Source organism: Chelonoidis abingdonii, chromosome 2 (genome assembly GCF_003597395.2).
Source record: "Chelonoidis abingdonii isolate Lonesome George chromosome 2, CheloAbing_2.0, whole genome shotgun sequence".
Lineage (NCBI taxonomy): Eukaryota > Metazoa > Chordata > Testudines > Testudinidae > Chelonoidis > Chelonoidis abingdonii.
Genome location: NC_133770.1, coordinates 241,894,986 through 241,912,363, shown reverse-complemented (window position 1 = coordinate 241,912,363; position 17,378 = coordinate 241,894,986). Strand labels below are relative to the sequence as shown.

The window sequence follows — 17,378 nt, the reverse complement described above, 5'->3', positions numbered from 1 at the left end:
TAGTGCTGTTCTGTCTTGTTATATCTAGAAGAGCTTGGCATTAATAAAACTTCTTTGTTATAAAGACTAATTGTTGTAGTCTCAATACAATAACAGCTGTGGTGGCTAATTATAAAGCTTAATTCTAATGGCAGTTTAGTTTCTTAGGAGATGCCTGATTATTTTTTTTTGAAGTCTGTGTGTTGGAATCCAAAGTTCAACTATAGCTTAACTACCTCCTGGGACTTGCTAGGAACACACAAAACTTTTCCTGTAGTATCTCTGGATCAAAAATTCTGGACTTCTTTGTGTCTTTGAAACTATTGTGACCATTGTGTGTTGCTGCATTCATTCTTGCAATGAGGGCAGTGCAGAGAAGACAGAGGGAAAGGAAGATATTTCCAGCATTCATAATTATCTATTATGCACAGAATGACATTGATGTGCTTGGTGCCCTGCTTTACAGACTTCTAAAAGACAAAGTTCTTGCCCTGAGGAGCTTACAGTCTATATTAGCTAGACAATGCAATGAATGATGGCCAGCCATAATGATTGGAAAGGACTGGCATCAGCCATGAATGGAAAAGAATGTGGCTCTTGGGAGATGGCTCGTATTCATAGAAAGCAAATCGTATTCATTGTTTTGCTTATTTCATAGAGTCATGACAATTTTTTAAATGTTTATGTTTTGGGAACTTTTTAAAATATCGGACACTAGATCAAGAATAGATTAGTTCACAGAGAACTAGCAAAAGAAGATGGAGGAATTTGAGAGCAAGTGAGGCTACTTCAGATGCAATGGAGCAGGGAGGAAGGTAAAACAGCAAACTATTCCAGGTCTATGGGTGGAGTGACACCATTATCAAAATTGTTAGGGGAAGAAGGCAAAGAAAATGTTGAGAGAGTAACAGCAAAGCGGTACAGTACAACTACAGCCTGTAGCCTTATCTATAGTTATGGGTTATTTTAACCAATTATCCACCCCAAGGGGAGGATTTACGAGAGCCGCTCAGAGGATTCAGGGGGCCTGGGGCAAAGCAGGAGAGCTGCAGTGCTTTTACTCACCCGGTGGCGGTCCAGGTCTTCGGCGGCATTTTGGCAGTGGGGGTCTCTTCAGTCGCTCCATGTCTTTGGCAGCACCCAAGGGCCCCCCGCCACCGAAGACCCAGACTGCTGCCGGGTCAGGGCTTGCAGGGCCCCTGTGGGGCCTGGGGAAAAATGCTCCACTTGCCCCCTCCCTGCCCCGGGCGGTCCTGGGGTTTACATCTATTTTAATATGTGAGAGTTCAGACCCCTGAAGTTGTCCATTTTCTCTGTTTCCTCCACGTGGGGGTCAAATACTGGAGGTTAAGAGTCTACATTTACTTGACAAGCCAGGTGCCACACTGAGCCATCTGTCAGGATACCAAGGCTGCCGCAGAGAAGGAACAATGCTGCCAGCTGCATTTTGCTGTGAGCCAGTTTCAACTTCAGTCTCCTCTGAGGATCCTGGATTGTTGGATACCTGCAAAGATACATCTTTTTTTTTTTCTTTCCTGGTACAGCTTTAGTTGATTTACCAGGGTAAAACTTTATTTACTTTTTGTTTATTACCAGTGATTTAAATTTTATATTCAACTAAATAAAGCTCATTAATAACATTATATGGTTGTAACCACCTGTGGCAGCAATCATACTTTAATACATTATATGAAAAGAGCATGACTCAGTTACCAACTTTCCAATTATTTTATTTTATTTTATTTGCTTTATTAAAACCACTACATACCAAAGCACTTTGTGTATATGGTTGTGCAAGGATTGCAGGTATGTAGCCATTTTAATTTTCTTAATTTGAGAGATACTGGATTGCTCAAATTCCATTTCTCTTTTGGTCTTCACCTCAAAAAATGATCAGCCAGTTGAGGCAACAAAAGTTATTCTAAAATATTCCAAATTGCCACAAGCATTTACCAGCTTTTAATTTGGTCATTTGATTGGTTCTTTACACTATGCCCAAAACCTGTGGGTGATAAAGAAAGTTGAATTTTTGTTAAATTATATTATGAACTGTTTTGAAATACATAACCAATAAAGTGGGATGTTTTTGATGAGACCCTCCAGTGAAAAAAACATCTGCTCTACCAAAGCCTTAGCAGTGGCAGTAGTTAACCTTTTGGGGAAAAACTTTTTATTCACTTTGTAAAACAGATCCACTACCAGCCACCTTTTGTATAAGAGAGAATGGTCCTACAAAATCAATTTGGAGGGTTTAATCAATTCCCTGATGTTTTTTGAAGGGAACATCAACATGGAGAGTTTTAACCTCCAAACTGGTTTTACAATACTTTTATTTTTCCTTGTTTATTTTTCCTTTGCTTTCAAGTCAGGAACTAAGTCCTTTTGATTTCCCTTAATCAAAGAAATTGAATGGGAGTGACAGGCTGGCTCACAAATGTGTTATAGCCTGTTTACATCAAGCCCCTCAGATCCCATTTTGGAGGATAAATTAGCTTTATTGTTTGGACATATAAAGGGTCCATTTATCTTGTGAACATAAAGGTGTTTGCTAGGGCAAGAGGTTAAAACACTAATATAACATACTTGAGGGTGAGTTATTTGAGCAGGTTAACACTCAAAAGTACCAGGGTAACAAAAGTTTTGTAAGGGCACTTCATACCCACACAGAATCCTCCCTCCCCCCACCAAAAAAATACAGTAAATATATTAACACAAAAGTCCATTTCAGTATGTTGTGCAGAATATACTGTGCAGAATGTGGACTTTCTGCTGAATCAACCTATAATCAACAAATCCAGGTTCCCTAGCACATGAATCACAGGTTGATCCAAGGTAAATCTTTCAAAATCAGGTGAGACTGATTCCTTAATTCCTATCACCCTCTTGTTGGGGTGATAATCCTGATATATAACCCCAACACCATCTTCCTTAGCTGGTACCTGATTTATTTTTATGTTTGCATTAATTTGATTTGGTTTAACAATTTATAACACAGATAACTAAAAATATATATAGTTACATTATAAAACATAGTGATAATATAGCTACCAATACTATATTAATATTGATTTGCTTTTAATAAATGTATTATTTTTAACCTGGGTTATGCCAAACAACTGGCCAGTTTGCTTAACAAACCCCATATCAAAATTAACACTACAGGTCTGTCGCATCTTACGCACATTTAACGTGCTTTATGCAGTTGGCAAAAACAACAAAAAAAGAGAAAAATAACAATTTAGATACTGTTTGTGTAGTGCAGGTGATTCTGCCCGCCATTACACTCAATGTAATTTTGACTATATGCAGTTTTCGCTTTACGCGCTGACCGCGGAACATAACCCCAGCGTAAGATGAGACAGACCTGTAGTTAAACAAAAGTTGAATCAATAGAAAGTGTTTATTTTTAAATTATTGATTGAGAAAAACATACCTATATTTATAACTGACACTTGCTTAAAAAAATTGAACTGCCATTAATGTATTATAATAATACACCAATGGTGGCTATAGCCTAGTTAGAATATTGAAATAGTGCGATACCATAACATTGTTTTAATAATATTATTCTTTCATATTTTGTGTGCAAAAGTTTTGTTGCAACAAAAAAAAAAAACTCAAATGAAAATAAATGCAATAACATGGTCACGTGATGTAAAACATATAACCAAGGGACAAATAATTCCAACATTGTTATATATAAACACATGATACCAAATACTTTAGAAAACAAAAGTTAAATACATAAACAATCCAGAAAACAACAAATTCGACATTGCTATTTAGGGCAGGTCGAGGAAATCTAAGGGTTACAACTATTAACTATTCAAGTGTTTAGTTGACACCAGTATTGATCAATAAGGCAGATGGAAATTTATCCATTTTTTAAAAACTACTTGGGTTAAAAAAGCTTCTTTTTACTTAATTTACCTTAATTTGCCTATGAAAAGGTATCTTCCCTGAATGTTCATCTTATCTTAAAAAAACAAATGGTTTAACAAAAATATTAACACATACTTTATTTACCTAGATAAAATAAAAGGGAATTATAAAAAAAAAAAAAAAGTATTAGGAATTACTTTAGACACTTTTACTAAAATGGTGAATTTTAGATCGATAATAATAATCATTACTGTTATGCTGTGGGTAGCAAAGGCTGCTACTTTTTTTATTTTTATTCTTATTTTTATAAAGTAAGGCTTTAATATTTCCTTTACAAAATTCCTGTATAAAGCATACATTGCTGCTTTCTTTTATCATGGCCAAGGATCTGTCCAGAATACTTACCTTTGGATAATGATACACAATCAACAATTAGTTAAACTAAAAATACATTTATTAACAATCAAGAATTTAAACCAACTTCTGTGGCTGGCATTCCAGCCAATGCAAATGTGTAACAACAAAACTATATATATTAATATTACAGATACTTAATATTTTAACTTTATCTAAGGGTTCTACCTTTGCTCCTTTTCCCAATTTTTTCCCCCTGCTGTACCTTGCAGATTAGAGGAATAGTGAGTGGGGTTTCCTTTACTCTACTTCCTCTTACTAAGTTACCTTTTACATTTACATCAGGCAAAGCCCTGGGAGCCAATGCTGAATTTTATAAATTACTAATATACTTAAAGTTAGATGCCCCTACACAAAAAACAGTGTTAATTGGCTTTGTTCAAACTACATTTAACATAAAAGTTTTAATACTGGTTCATATGTAGCAAATCTTAATCCTACATTAAATTTAGGTTAAAAAAAAGAATTGCTTTGTCTGTTCTTTTTCCCCCACAGATGCAGTCTAGAGAAGTTGCTTCCCCCTTTTTATACAGCACCAAATTTGGTGCAGGCCAAAGAGCTTTAACTTGACTGGCTTCTGACATCTCTGAGGTAAAAAAGAAAAAGGAAGTCACTCAGGCACAGATACTACAATTTAAAGGCACAGAGAACAATTAATGCCTTAATACCCTTGCCTTTAAATTATTTCCCATTTAATCATTAAAGCAAACAGATTTATAGTGGAATCACTTTACAAGATAATTTATTTCACACCTATTTTACATAAATTCTCCTATCTCCAGGAGAAGTAGGTAAGATGACCCATGAGTGATAGCTGGCCTGGCAGGTTCCAGAAAATCTCCCATGGGTTACAAAATACTTGGTTACAAGGTCTCGAAGACATGTGAGCAACTAAGGTTCTGTTATCTTCTGATGAATGGAGGTTCATTTGTCTGGTCCTTTGATACTTACTCATTTGACCATAACTTTGTATCACTATTTCATTTAGTCCCCATTAACTTGTAACACACTGCTTCAGTGAAAAGTATTCCTTCCACAATTTTCCTATTAACTGGTTTAAATACCAAAAATTTCCTTAATTCCCCTACAGGAAGTGTCTCTTGTTGTCTTCCTCTTTGACCTTTTAACAGATCAGTACGGTGCCTTACGGTGCCTTCCCCCCCTTTGACCACTTACAATTGGTTATCCTCTGACAAGGAGGGCTAGTGATCAATGGACTCCATACAATAGTGTTGATCCTCCATTGGTGTCACAGTCCAGAGAAGCTTTTGGGAATAATCAGGGTCAGTTTATCTGAGCCTTTCAACCTACTGATCATTTGAATTGTCTATTAGCTCCCTCAGCCACTTAGACAGAGACTTGTCTGTAAGTGGGTGCTGGGTCTCAGCATTACTGCGTATTCAATTACTATGGTACCACTTTTACAAATCACAATATTCCCCATTAACATTTGGCCATTTAAAACAAAAATAATTTCCTTCTAAATTATAAGCTACAGAAGTTTGAGATAAGAAGAGGAAGTAGACTAGAAGAGCAAGGAATACAAAAGAGGAACAAACTAAAAAGGGAAGTACTGTGCTCTAAATAATCACATTGCTTATAGCAGTCTGGCTCTTTAAGATCAAAAGTTCAAAATGATTTTAACTCTAAATTTCCCATCCAGGTTAATTTTCACATCAATCTCTTACAAATGGGGTGCTTTCCCTGTGTGTTCCCTTTTGGGGCGGGGGCAGAGAGCAAATCTGTTCAGGCACCAAATCTGTAGCCATTGTTTACTTTAACCTGTTACTCACCCCCAGGTGTGGGTTTACTCCAACTTTAATCTGTGACAGTTCAGTCCCCAAGATCAACTACAGTAGCAAGGTTATCAATAGAACCTATGGTGCACGATGGAGATTACATAGCACTCTTTCTATAAAAGACAGTTACTCACCTTTGTAACTGTTGTTCTTCAAGATGTGTTGCTCATATCCATTCCAATTAGGTATGTGCGCGCCACGTGCACGATCGTCGGGAGATTTTTTTTACCCTAGCAACACTCGGTGGGTTGGCTGAGGCGTCCCCTGGAGTGGCGCCTTCATGGTGCTGGATATATGCCCCGGCCGACCTAGCACCCCCTCAGTTCCTTCTTGCCAGGTACTCCGACAGAGGGGAAGGGGGGCGGGTTTGGAATGGATATGAGCAACACATCTCGAAGAACAACAGTTACAAAGGTGAGTAACCGTCTTTTCTTCTTCGAGTGCTTGCTCATATTGATTCCAATTAGGTGACTCTTAAGCCTTACCTAGGTGGTGGGATCAGAATGAGATGTCATGGAGTGAAGGACCGCAGACCAAATGCAGCATCACCCCTGGACTGCTGCACTATCGCATAGTGAGCGGCAAAGGTATGCACCGATGACCAAGTTGCTGCCCTATGTATCTCCTGTATGGGCACGTGTGCCAGGAAAGCAGAGGATGAAGCCTGAGCCCACATGGAGTGGGTGGTAACATGCGTAGTTGGGACACTGGCCAAGTCATAGCACACACAGATGCATGATGTGATCCAGGACAAGATGCACTGCGAGGAGACCAGAAGGCCCTTCATCCAGTCTGCCACTGCAACAAACAGCTGCAATGTTTTCCTGAAAGGTTTTGATCGCTCACTGTAGAAGGTCAGGACCCTGCGAATGTCCAGGGAGTGCAGCTGTTGTTCCCGTCGAGAGGCGTGCGGCCTCAGGCAGAAGACAGGGAGAAAGATGTCCTGGTTGACATGGAAGGCAGACACCACCTTAGTGAGGAAGGCCAGATGGGTTCACAGCTGTACCTTGACCTTGTGAAACACCGTATACGGTGGTTCCGAGGTGAGTGCCCTGAGCTCAGACACCCTCCTCGCCGAGGTGATAGCTACGAGGAAGACTGTCTTCCAGGAAAGGTACAGGAGCAAGCAGGTGGCCATTGGCTTGAACGGGGCACCCATGAGTCTGGATAGGACCAAGTTAAGATCCCATGTAGGGACTAGTTGTCGAATTCATGGGCACAGGTACCCCAACCCCTTGAAAAATCTGCTGACCATGGGATTGGAGAAGACCGAACGCCCGTTTTTGCCCAGGTGGAAAGCTGAAATAGCTGCCAGGTGCACTCTGATGGATGTTATTGCCAAGTCCTGCTGTTTTAAGGACAGGAGGTAATCCAAGATTATAGGTACTGACACCTGTAGGGGGGCCGTATGACTCTGAGCATACCAGCAGGAAAAATACTTCCACTTAGCTAAGTATGTGGACCTGGTAGAGAGCTTCCTGCTACCCAAAAGGATCTGCTGAACCAAGCGAGAGCAGCACAGCTCAGATTGATTTAGCCACGCAGCATCTACACTGTGAGGAGGAGAGATTGCAGGTTGGGATGATAGTCGTCCGTGGTCCTGAGTGATCGGGTATAGCCACAGCAGGAGTGGAATCTGGGTGTCCACCGACAGCTCTATGAGAGTGGTATACCAGGGCTGTCTGTGCCATGCCAGGGCGACCAAAATCAGACGGGCTCTGTCCCTGCACAGCTTGATCAGGACCCTGTGGACTAATAGGAATGGAGGAAAGGCATAGCACACGTGATCCTTCCACTGTATTAGGAAGGCATTCTACAGTGAACCCGGAGAGTGTCCTTGGAGAAAGCAGAACACCTGGCATTTCCGATTCTCACGAGAGATGAATAGGTCTATTAGGGGAAAGCCCCACTTCAGGAAGACAGAGTGGATGATGTCCGGGCGAACCGAGCACTCATGAGCCTGGAATGATCTGTTGAGGTGGTCCGCTAAGGTGTTCTGGACTCCTGGGAGAAATGATGCCACCAGATGGATCGAGTGGGCTATGCAGAATTCCCACAGACGAGTGGCCTCCTGACAGAGGGGGAACGACTGGGCTCCCCATTGCTTGTTGATGTAAAACGTGGCCATTGTGTTGTCTGTGAGACTGCAACACAACGGCCTTGAATGCACTCTTGGAATGCTTGACACGCCAGGCGCACTGCTCTGAGTTCCCATACGTTGATGTGCAGGGATAACTCTCCTGCTGACCATAGCCCCTGTGTACGGAGGTTCCCAAGGTGGGCTCTCCATCCCAGGTATGACGCATCTGTGACTAGGGACATGGAGGGCTGCAGAGTGTGAAATGGCACCCTTTCGCAGACTGATTTGGGGTCCAACCACCAGCTGAGAGAGGCTAATATCCCTGGCGGGATGGTAATCACCATGCTCAAGCTGTCCCAACCTGGGCGGTATACTGTTGATAGCCAGGCTTGGAGTGGACGTAGTCACAGCCTGGCGTGCCTGGTCACATACGTGCAAGAGGCCATGTATCCCAGGAGGCACAGGCATGTTTTCACGGCTGAAGTCGGGAAGCTTTGCAGGTTGTGGACGATGTTCGCCAGGGATTGGAAGCATGCTTCTGGCAGAAGTCTAGGCCTGAGTCTAAGACTGCTTCTATGAATTCTATCCTCTGGGTTGGTACCAGAGTGGATTTTGCGACATTGAGCAGAAGGCCCAGTCAATTGAACATGTTCATGGTGAGCTGAACATGAAACTGCACCTGATCCCTGGAGCGACCCCGAATAAGCCAATCGTCGAGATATGGGAACACTTGGATCCGTTGTTGACAAAGGGAGGCAGCCACAACAGCCATGCACTTGGTAAACACCCTGGGGGCTATGGACAGGCCGCAAGGAAGGACGGTGAATTGAAAGTGATGTTGATTGACCACAAAGCAAAGGAAGCGTCTGTGCCCTGGGTAGATCGCAATGTGGAAGTAGCGTCCTTCATGTCAAGGACAGTGTACCAGTCTCCAGGATCTAGGGAAGGAATAATGGTCCCTAGTGAGACCATGCAGAACTTCAATTTTAGCATGAATTTGTTGAGTCCACGTAGGTCCAGGATGAGCCAAAGCCCGCCCTTGGCCTTGGGGATTAGGAAGTTGTGGGATTAAACCCCCTGCCCCTTGACTGTCCCGGAACCTCCTGTATAGCTGCCAAAGCTAGAAGTGATTGGCCCTCCTGTAGAAGGAGGTGCTCATGAGAAGGGTCCCTGAAGAGGGACGGGGAAGGAAGGTGTGGGGGGGGAAGCAAATAGGAGGGAGTATCCCCTTTCTACTGTGCATAGGACCCAACGGTCTGATGATATGTGGGACCATGCACAGAGGAAATGGGAGAGAGGATTTTGGAAAGGCGGGGAACGATCCTGAATGGAGACTGGTTCTCCATCCTCAGGCGCACCTTCAAAAGTTCTGCAACTAATTAAAGGGAAGTTCCATAATTGCTGGGGTAGGCAAGAAGCAAACACTCTTTTTGCCTACCCCAGGCTGAGGCAGTTGAGAAGGAAGGGGGCAGTTTATCCACACAGCCTGATACAGCCTCAGTCATAGGCGCCGACTCCATGGGTACTCTGGGGCTATAGCACCCATGGGGAAAAAATGGTGGGTGCTGAGCACTCACTGGCAGCCTCCCTATTAACTCCCCCCATCCCTCCCCAGTGGTTCCACCCCATATGACAGAGACCAAAAGTGCCTGGGCCTCCTGGGAAGGAAGGTTTATTAATTGGTTATGCTGCAATTATGCTTTGTGAATTACCAAGCATTGACAGCCAAGTAAGCTTCCACAACTACTTTAAATTTGGATCGTTTATTGAACATCTTCATTCTAGATCAAAGGCAACAATTCCAGACCACTATTGCTGAGGGACAGTTGCTGGCAAGAACATTGTTGCAGACAGAGATTGATGCTGCAGACACCATGGTCTGTTTAGTTTCTATGGTAGTGGTGATCTGTAGGGATTTCTGGTTCCAACTTTCTTGCTTCCCACAGCATGTGGTTGAGGATCTCTCATCTGATGGACTGAAGTAGTTTGAAGCAGAGAACACTGAAGAGTCATTACATACCCTTATAGAATTCAGGGCTACCTCACAAACATTAAGCATCTATACTCCTGCAAACTAATGGAAGTTCAGCATATTGCAAATGGCTCAAAGATGCCACCCTATATGATTCTCTAGATTCCACAGAAAACCCCAGGAAGAGGCACAGGTTCGAGAGAAATAGACCATCTAACACATCTGATGCAACTTTGCAACAGGCATTGTCATCAGAGTGCCAGTTTTGACGGAACAGTAAAGGATTCAAATTCCCTCACAACCCCCATTGTTAGCCTTCATTGTTTTGCCCAACTTCCCCCAATAGAAACCAATGCTCCCATTTCCACCATGCATGGGACTGTATCACCTCAGACAAATGGGTGCTGGAGGTAATATCATCGGGTTACCACATCCACTTTATTTCCCTCCCTCCTCCTCATCCATCTTCCCCATCCCTCTTCAGGGATGAAGCAGGAAATAAACAGCCTTCTTTGTTTAGAACCGGTACCTGCTTAATACAGGGGAAAGACTTTCTAGTCAAACTATTTCCTCAGACCAAAGAACAAAGGAGGGTGTGGCCAGAATCTCAGGATGGTGCACCTGGAAGCTGTAATTCCTGCTATATTCAAGGGATTGGTTTTCAGCCCTCAACCTCCAGGGTGCATACTTCCATATAGTGATTAGCCTGTCTCACAAGAGATCCCTCCAATTTGTGGTGGGCCAGGATCATTTTCAGTATCAGATGCTTTCTTTTGGCCTCTCCTGAGCTCCAAGACTTTTTCCTCGAAGGTCCTATCAGTAGTGGTTTAGAGGTTGATCCTATCAAGAGGTATTGTCCACCACAAAGACAGCATTTTCTTTGTTTTTGGACCTGGGCCTTCAGCTGAATATAGAAAAATCCACACTAATGCCTGTCAGGGCCGCCCAGAGGATTCAGGGGGCCTGGGGCAAAGCAATTTTGGGGGCCCCTTCCATAAAAAAAAAGATGCAATATTCTAGTAACATGTATTTGGAAATGTAAAAACTACCCAGTCAAATACATTCAAAAAGTAAAATTTTAATAATTTGAAAACATACAAAATACATTATTTGAAAGCATTAAATGCTTTAATGCTATGTATACATTTGCAATTACATAATGCTTCTTATTAAATCATTTTCTTACAAATCGCGTCACATTACACAGTTGTGCGAGATATGAGGAAGAAGGGAATACATCAGGCCCAAATGGGTGACCTGAGTTCACTACTCCCCACCCCAACACAGATGATAAGGAGAGGTTACAATGGGTCTGTATAAAGATAATTAAAACGTACTGGATGTTATTCCTCTAAGATAGGCCTTAATACTTACGCTATAAATGCATTACAGACAGAATGAAGAAAGAAAAATAAACACCAATTGGAATAAGGATTATATAAATGAACAAATTATATTGCAAACAAGGCTACAAGGTGACCGAGGTAATGTTATGCATTAGCTACTTAATTATTAAAAAGCAATGTCCTTAAACATGGCCAGTTTTTATACGTGATGACAGGCATGGAGTACATGCATAAGCTATTATTGCTATGTAACTATTAACCTTAGCAAGTGGTCTAATTCCTGCCCTTAATACCTTAATATTGCAACAAAGATTGCTATAAATTGTCAATTTTCTACTACTTCTATGAGCAACACTTAGTAATTAAATCTTTTTCTACTCATTTTTAGATACTGCGCATTAATATAATTTCAGGAGATCAAATTATCCTGACCGACTACCGATTCCTAAGTACTATAGGTGCTCAGTACCACTTGAGCAGTCGAGGCAACCCAGACTTAACCACTAAGTTTTCAAAGGTGGTCTAAAAAGCTGTTACCCATAGGGCATGACCTATTTACTACATGGAGTACAGCATAAATGTGGCTGGTGCAGGTTCTTTTGTATCACAAGTTGTAACTTAATTTTGCAATAGCTTGCTTTTTAAAGATAATTTTACAAAAACATCACTGCTATAAAGCTTCCAGAAGTTTAGGCCTTTAATTTTATTATATGCCCCTCATCCCTAGACACCTGCCTGCCCTGCTGGAAACACTGCCCTGCCCCAGCGCCGCCCGCCTTGCAAGAAACAGACCCCTTCCTCACACCACCCTGTCGAAACAGCTGTGGGCCAAAGAGGAAGTGTTGGAGGATGGGGGGAGAAACAGGCACCATAGGCAAAAGAAATATTTTCATCTATGCATGCAAAAGAAGTGGCTGTAGACCATGAGAAGCTATGCTTGAAATAATATTTGTTAGCTCTAAAGTGCCACAAAGTACGTCCTGTTCTTGTTTGCAGACTACAGACTAACCAGGTGCACTCTGAAACTGGCACAAATACGGTGACAGATCAGAGCAGAAATAGGACCCACCCCTCCCACGCCCCCACACACCCTTTCACATGCCTCTAGTCCTCCACATGATTCTGTCGCCTACTAGTCGTCCCCCACCCACAACGCACCTCCTTTCACTTTCTCCCTCCCCTCCAAGAAACCTCTATGCTGCCCCTAGAGACCTCCTGCTGCGCACTGCTTGCCTCTTTGTCCACGCTGCCACTCGCCACTCCGCAGCGCTCCCCAACTTGCTGCGCCAACCCAACCCCCGGATATATAACCTCATTCAAAGCCCAGGGGTCACTATATTGACTGCACACAGCAATCAGTGCAGTTGTAGGTAAATCTCTGCATTATCACTTTTTCGTTAACTTTTACATGACGTTTTTCTATTAACCTTTGGTAATAGTTATAGTGGGCCCCAAGGGTATGATAATTAATGGTTAAAAGAGAAAAATGTCTCATTGCTAGAAGTAGAATGAGACTTTCTCCACTTGTGTAACCAATTGCTCTATCTTGATGAATATGAGGTGTGAATGAGGAAGTGTGTGAAGGCAGGCCACCTCCAGACAGCTGCAACCCTGAAGGGACTAGAGCCAGACCAAGGAGCTTCTTGCCTAGGGCTAAGTGGGACGAGTCTGGTGCGGGTGCAGTCTCTGGCTGGGGCAAGGTGGGGTGCAGCAAGGTGAGGGGTGCGGGCTTTTGGAAGGAGCGCGAGAGGTGGTGCAGGCTTATGGGACAGAGTTTGGGGGCTGGAGGCGGTGCTGGGGAAGGACTGCCATGTGGCTTCCTTCCTCCCCTAAGCCCCTCACCATATGCCTCAGTGGGGGATGGAGCTGCCCCTTCCCAGTTGTTTGTAGGAGTGGTGCTGGAGGGAAACCCAGTCAAACTCTGGTTTTACCTCTTGTGCTTGAGGCGCACTTAAACTCTTACAAAACATCTGCCTGCCTCTCTCACCCTTTCTACTGGGCTTGTTTGATCTCTTTCGGTTGGAGCCAGATGAAACCGACAAACCACAGTGAGAACAGAGGCGGAAGACTAGACTGAACCCACCACCCAGCCTAGTCCATCCCAGGATGCCAGACTGAGAGCAAGTGCCCCTACCCAGGACAACCTCTTCCACTCCTGGCCTCTCCCGAGTCACTGTAGTGATTCTGTGTCACTGAATCAGGTGGGATTTTAAGTGACCCTCAACCCTCTGCTAAATTTCCACCCCTGTTTTGGCACACTCCCCCCTCGTCAAGCCGGTTATTTTATTGTTGCATCGGGCAAATGAAGGCCATAGTTTAACTGGAAATTTTCAGCCCTTACGCGCTTGCAGCAGGGAAAAACAGAGTTGAATGGGAGAAAGAACTGGTTTGGATTGGAGCCCTCAGTCCCCTTCCTTTGCAAAATAATTGGAAAGGAATTTAATCACAGCGTGCCACAAGTTTCCTTTCTGCAGGAGATAGGGGGAGATAAAAGTCTCAGCCTGCCGTGCTCATATTGCAGACCAGGGGCTTTTTTCCTGGGTTACATAACATGATCCCAACTTAGTTCTGAACAACCGCAGCAGCACAAACTCACCCTCAAACAGCAACACCCTGAAAACCACAACACCACCCCAATATTACAAACCTAGGGGGAATCACAGGGTCAAACACTCACGGTTGGAAGTCCCAGCAGCTGTTCAGGTGAGTGAGGTCACTGCAGAGATTATTCCTGTCTCCCGCCGGACCAGAAGCTCCCTCGGTGTCTCCTCCAGGTGAGTGGTGGGGGGAGGGGAAGGGAGGGGACAGGACAGGAGGAAGGCAAGGCTGCAAGCACGTGTATGCCCCTCCCCCTTCCTCATCCCCTTCCCCTCCTGACCTGCAACACCCAGGGGCTGGCTGTGCCTCAGCCGGTCAGCGTCTCCTCCAGGTGAGTGCTTGGGGGAGGGGACGGGAGAAAGGCTGCAAGCACATACGCCTTCTCCCCCCCTCCCCCTCCCCCTCCTGACCTGCAACACTCAGCGGCTGGCTCTGCCTCAGCCGGTCAGCAGTCAGCGTCTCTGGTTGCCTAGCAGCAACAGCTGCTGCTTCCGGGAGACACAGAGCTGCTTCTGGAGACAGCCGGCCAGCGCGGGGCCCCGTCAGGCTGCTGCTGTACTGTCTGGGGCCGCTCCTCCTGACAGCGCGCTGAGGCGCCGGAGCCGGGGGAGTATCAGACAACAGTCTCATGCGGCCGGGGGCCCGGGGCAAATTGCCCCACTTGCCCCCCCCTCTGAGCGGCCCTGATGCCTGTCCAGAACATACAATTGAGAGGGTCATCCCTGGATTCTCTGACATCCAGGGCATTTCTTCTCATGGCTGGGTTCTGGATATTATTGAGTCTTGTCAAAATGATTCAGGACAGGCCCCAGACCTCAGTCAGAAACTGCCTTCAGCTTCAGGGTCATATGGCTGCTTGTACATTTGTGATCAGGGCCAGAGCCAGCACCAGTGCAGCAAGCAGGTGCCTGGGGCTGCCAATGGAAAGAGGCGGCACATCCGGCTCTTTGGCAGCAATTCGGCGGCGAGTCTCTCAGTCCTTCTCGGAGGGAAGGATCTGCTGCCAAATTGCTGTCAAAGAATAAAACGGCGGTGGTAGAGCTGTGGCTGCTGATAGCGGCTTTTTTTTTTTTCCACTTGGGGCAGCAAAAACGCTGGAGCCGGCCCTGTTTGTGACAGAGCAGGCAAGGATACACCTCTGCTGTTTCCAGGGTGGCTTAGAATGGTTTACTTGCCAAACAGACACAGTCTAGATAAGCGAGTATCAATTCCCCAGTGAGTGAAGCCTTCTCTAGACGGATGGAAGATTCATTGCAATGTACAGGCGAGGGTTCCCTTTCTCCAACCAACATTGACAGTAACTGTACAGTAACCACAGATGTATCTGTTAGTGTGGGAGATGCATCTTGGCTCTCTGACAGCATGGGGCAGATGATTGCCCAAAGAGACGAGTCTCCATATCAATCTTCTGGAGCTCAGAGCAGTCAGAAATGCCTGTCTTCATTTCCTTCCTCTCATCAGATACAGATCCATCAAAGTCATGACCGACAATATGGCTTGCATGTTTTATTTCAATTGGTAAGGAGGGATGAGATCCCCTTCCTTATGTGCTGAGACAATAAAGTTGGTGCATAAGGCATCACCTAAGGATCTCAGCAGTGCAACTGTCTAGCATACAGAAGCGGGGGGAGGAGGCATAGTTCAGCAGTTTGAGCATTAGCCTGCTAAACCCAGGGTTGTGAGGTCAATCCTTGAGGGGAGCGATTTAGGGGACTGGGGTAAAAATCTGTCTGAGGATTGATCCTGCTTTGAACAAGAGATCCCCAGATTCTAATTTGGGGGTTTCCAAGAGTAGACCTTGTTGCCACAACTGCCAATAAAAAATGCCATCTATTTTGCTCAATGGGGAAATGTTAGATTGTAGTTCCCTGGGGGACAGCTTCCTCCTGTCTTGGATGGACAGAATGTTTTATGCCTTCCCTCTGATGACTCTCATCCTCAAGGCAATAAAGAAGATCAAGCAGAAGAAGGCCAGAGTCATTCTGACAGCCCCGATATGGTCAAGACAAATGTGGTTTCTTTCCCTGATTCATCATGTTCTCTATCCTCTGATAGATCGCCCAACAGTTCCTCAGCTCCTTTCCTAGGATGCTAGGTGTCTGATGCATCTGACGAAGTGGGTATTCACCCACAAAAGCTTATGCTACAATACACCTGTTAGTCTATAAGGTGCCACAGGACTCTTTGTTGCTATCCCAATGTGGGCATTCTTCAGCCCAAGATGGCGTGGTTCCAAGATGGTTTGTGGGGCTAGAGTCATTCTGCTCTGTGGAGGTACAACACATACCATTAAACAGTAGTTCTGTCCTCCAGAACTACATACCTTCAAAAGTGGACAAGATTTGGCCACAGGTGTGAACTCCACAATGCTGCTCCTGAATCTGCCCCACCTCCACTTGTCCTGGAGTACCTGCTACAGCTTAAGAAATCAGGACTATCCCTTAATTCCATCAAAGTTCATCTGGCATAAAGCTTTTCATACTACTATCAAGAGGTTCTCTGTTTGCTCACTCCACAACTGTGAGATTCACAAAAGGCTAAGGAGAATCTCTTCCCACAGAAAAAGGTTCTACTGCTATCTGGAACTTGAACTTGGTTCACAAGAACCTCACAAAACCCTATTTTGAACAAATTGCCCCTGCTCCTCATTAAAACAGTCTTTCTAGTAGTTATTTACCTCAGCCTATAGAGTTATAGAGATTGGGGCCTTAATGGTAGGATCCCCAACCCTTTCACAATGTTCCACAAGGATAAGGTGTCCTTAAAACCACATCCCAGGTTTCTTCCTAAAGTAACTTCCAAATTTCATCTAAATCAGAGCATATACCTACCAGTTTTCTTTCCAAACCTGTGAGCTTCCATCCTGGAGACTGTTCTCCATACTCTAGATGTCAGGAGGGCATTATCCCACTATCTGGATAGAACTAAGCCATTTCATAAATCCAATAGACTGTTTCGACTGCAGACAGGTCAAACGTTTCTGCCATTTTTACCTAGAGATTCTCTAAATGGATTTCCGAGTATATTATAGCTTGCTACCAGGCTATCGACATGCCACCCCTTATCAATATTTTGGTGCTCTCGACTACATCACAATCTACATCTATGGTTCTCCTTAAAAATGTTCCCATTTCAGAAATCTGCAGAGCCGCTACATGGTTTTTGGCACATACCTTCTTTAGACACTGCCATAAGTAGATAGGTAAGGGTTAATTTTCTTTTACCTGCAAAGAGTGAACAAAGGGGGAACCAAGCACCTGACCAGAGGACCAATCAGAGACCTGGATTTTTTTTAAAGTCTGGGAGGG

The 17,378-nt window shown here is 44.2% G+C and overlaps 1 long non-coding RNA gene across 1 annotated transcript in view; it reads right to left on the bottom strand.

Annotated features, from left to right (window-relative positions):
* Positions 1-4,114: 4,114 nt before the first annotated feature.
* LOC142046241 (uncharacterized) overlaps positions 4,115-17,378 on the bottom strand; it is a 14,057-nt gene continuing 793 nt past the window's right edge. Inside the window, exons 2-3 of the long non-coding RNA XR_012655132.1 lie at positions 16,394-16,483; positions 4,115-4,861 (exon numbers count right to left, since the gene is read on the bottom strand). This is a non-coding gene — a long non-coding RNA (uncharacterized LOC142046241). The remainder of the gene's footprint in view (positions 4,862-16,393; positions 16,484-17,378) is intronic.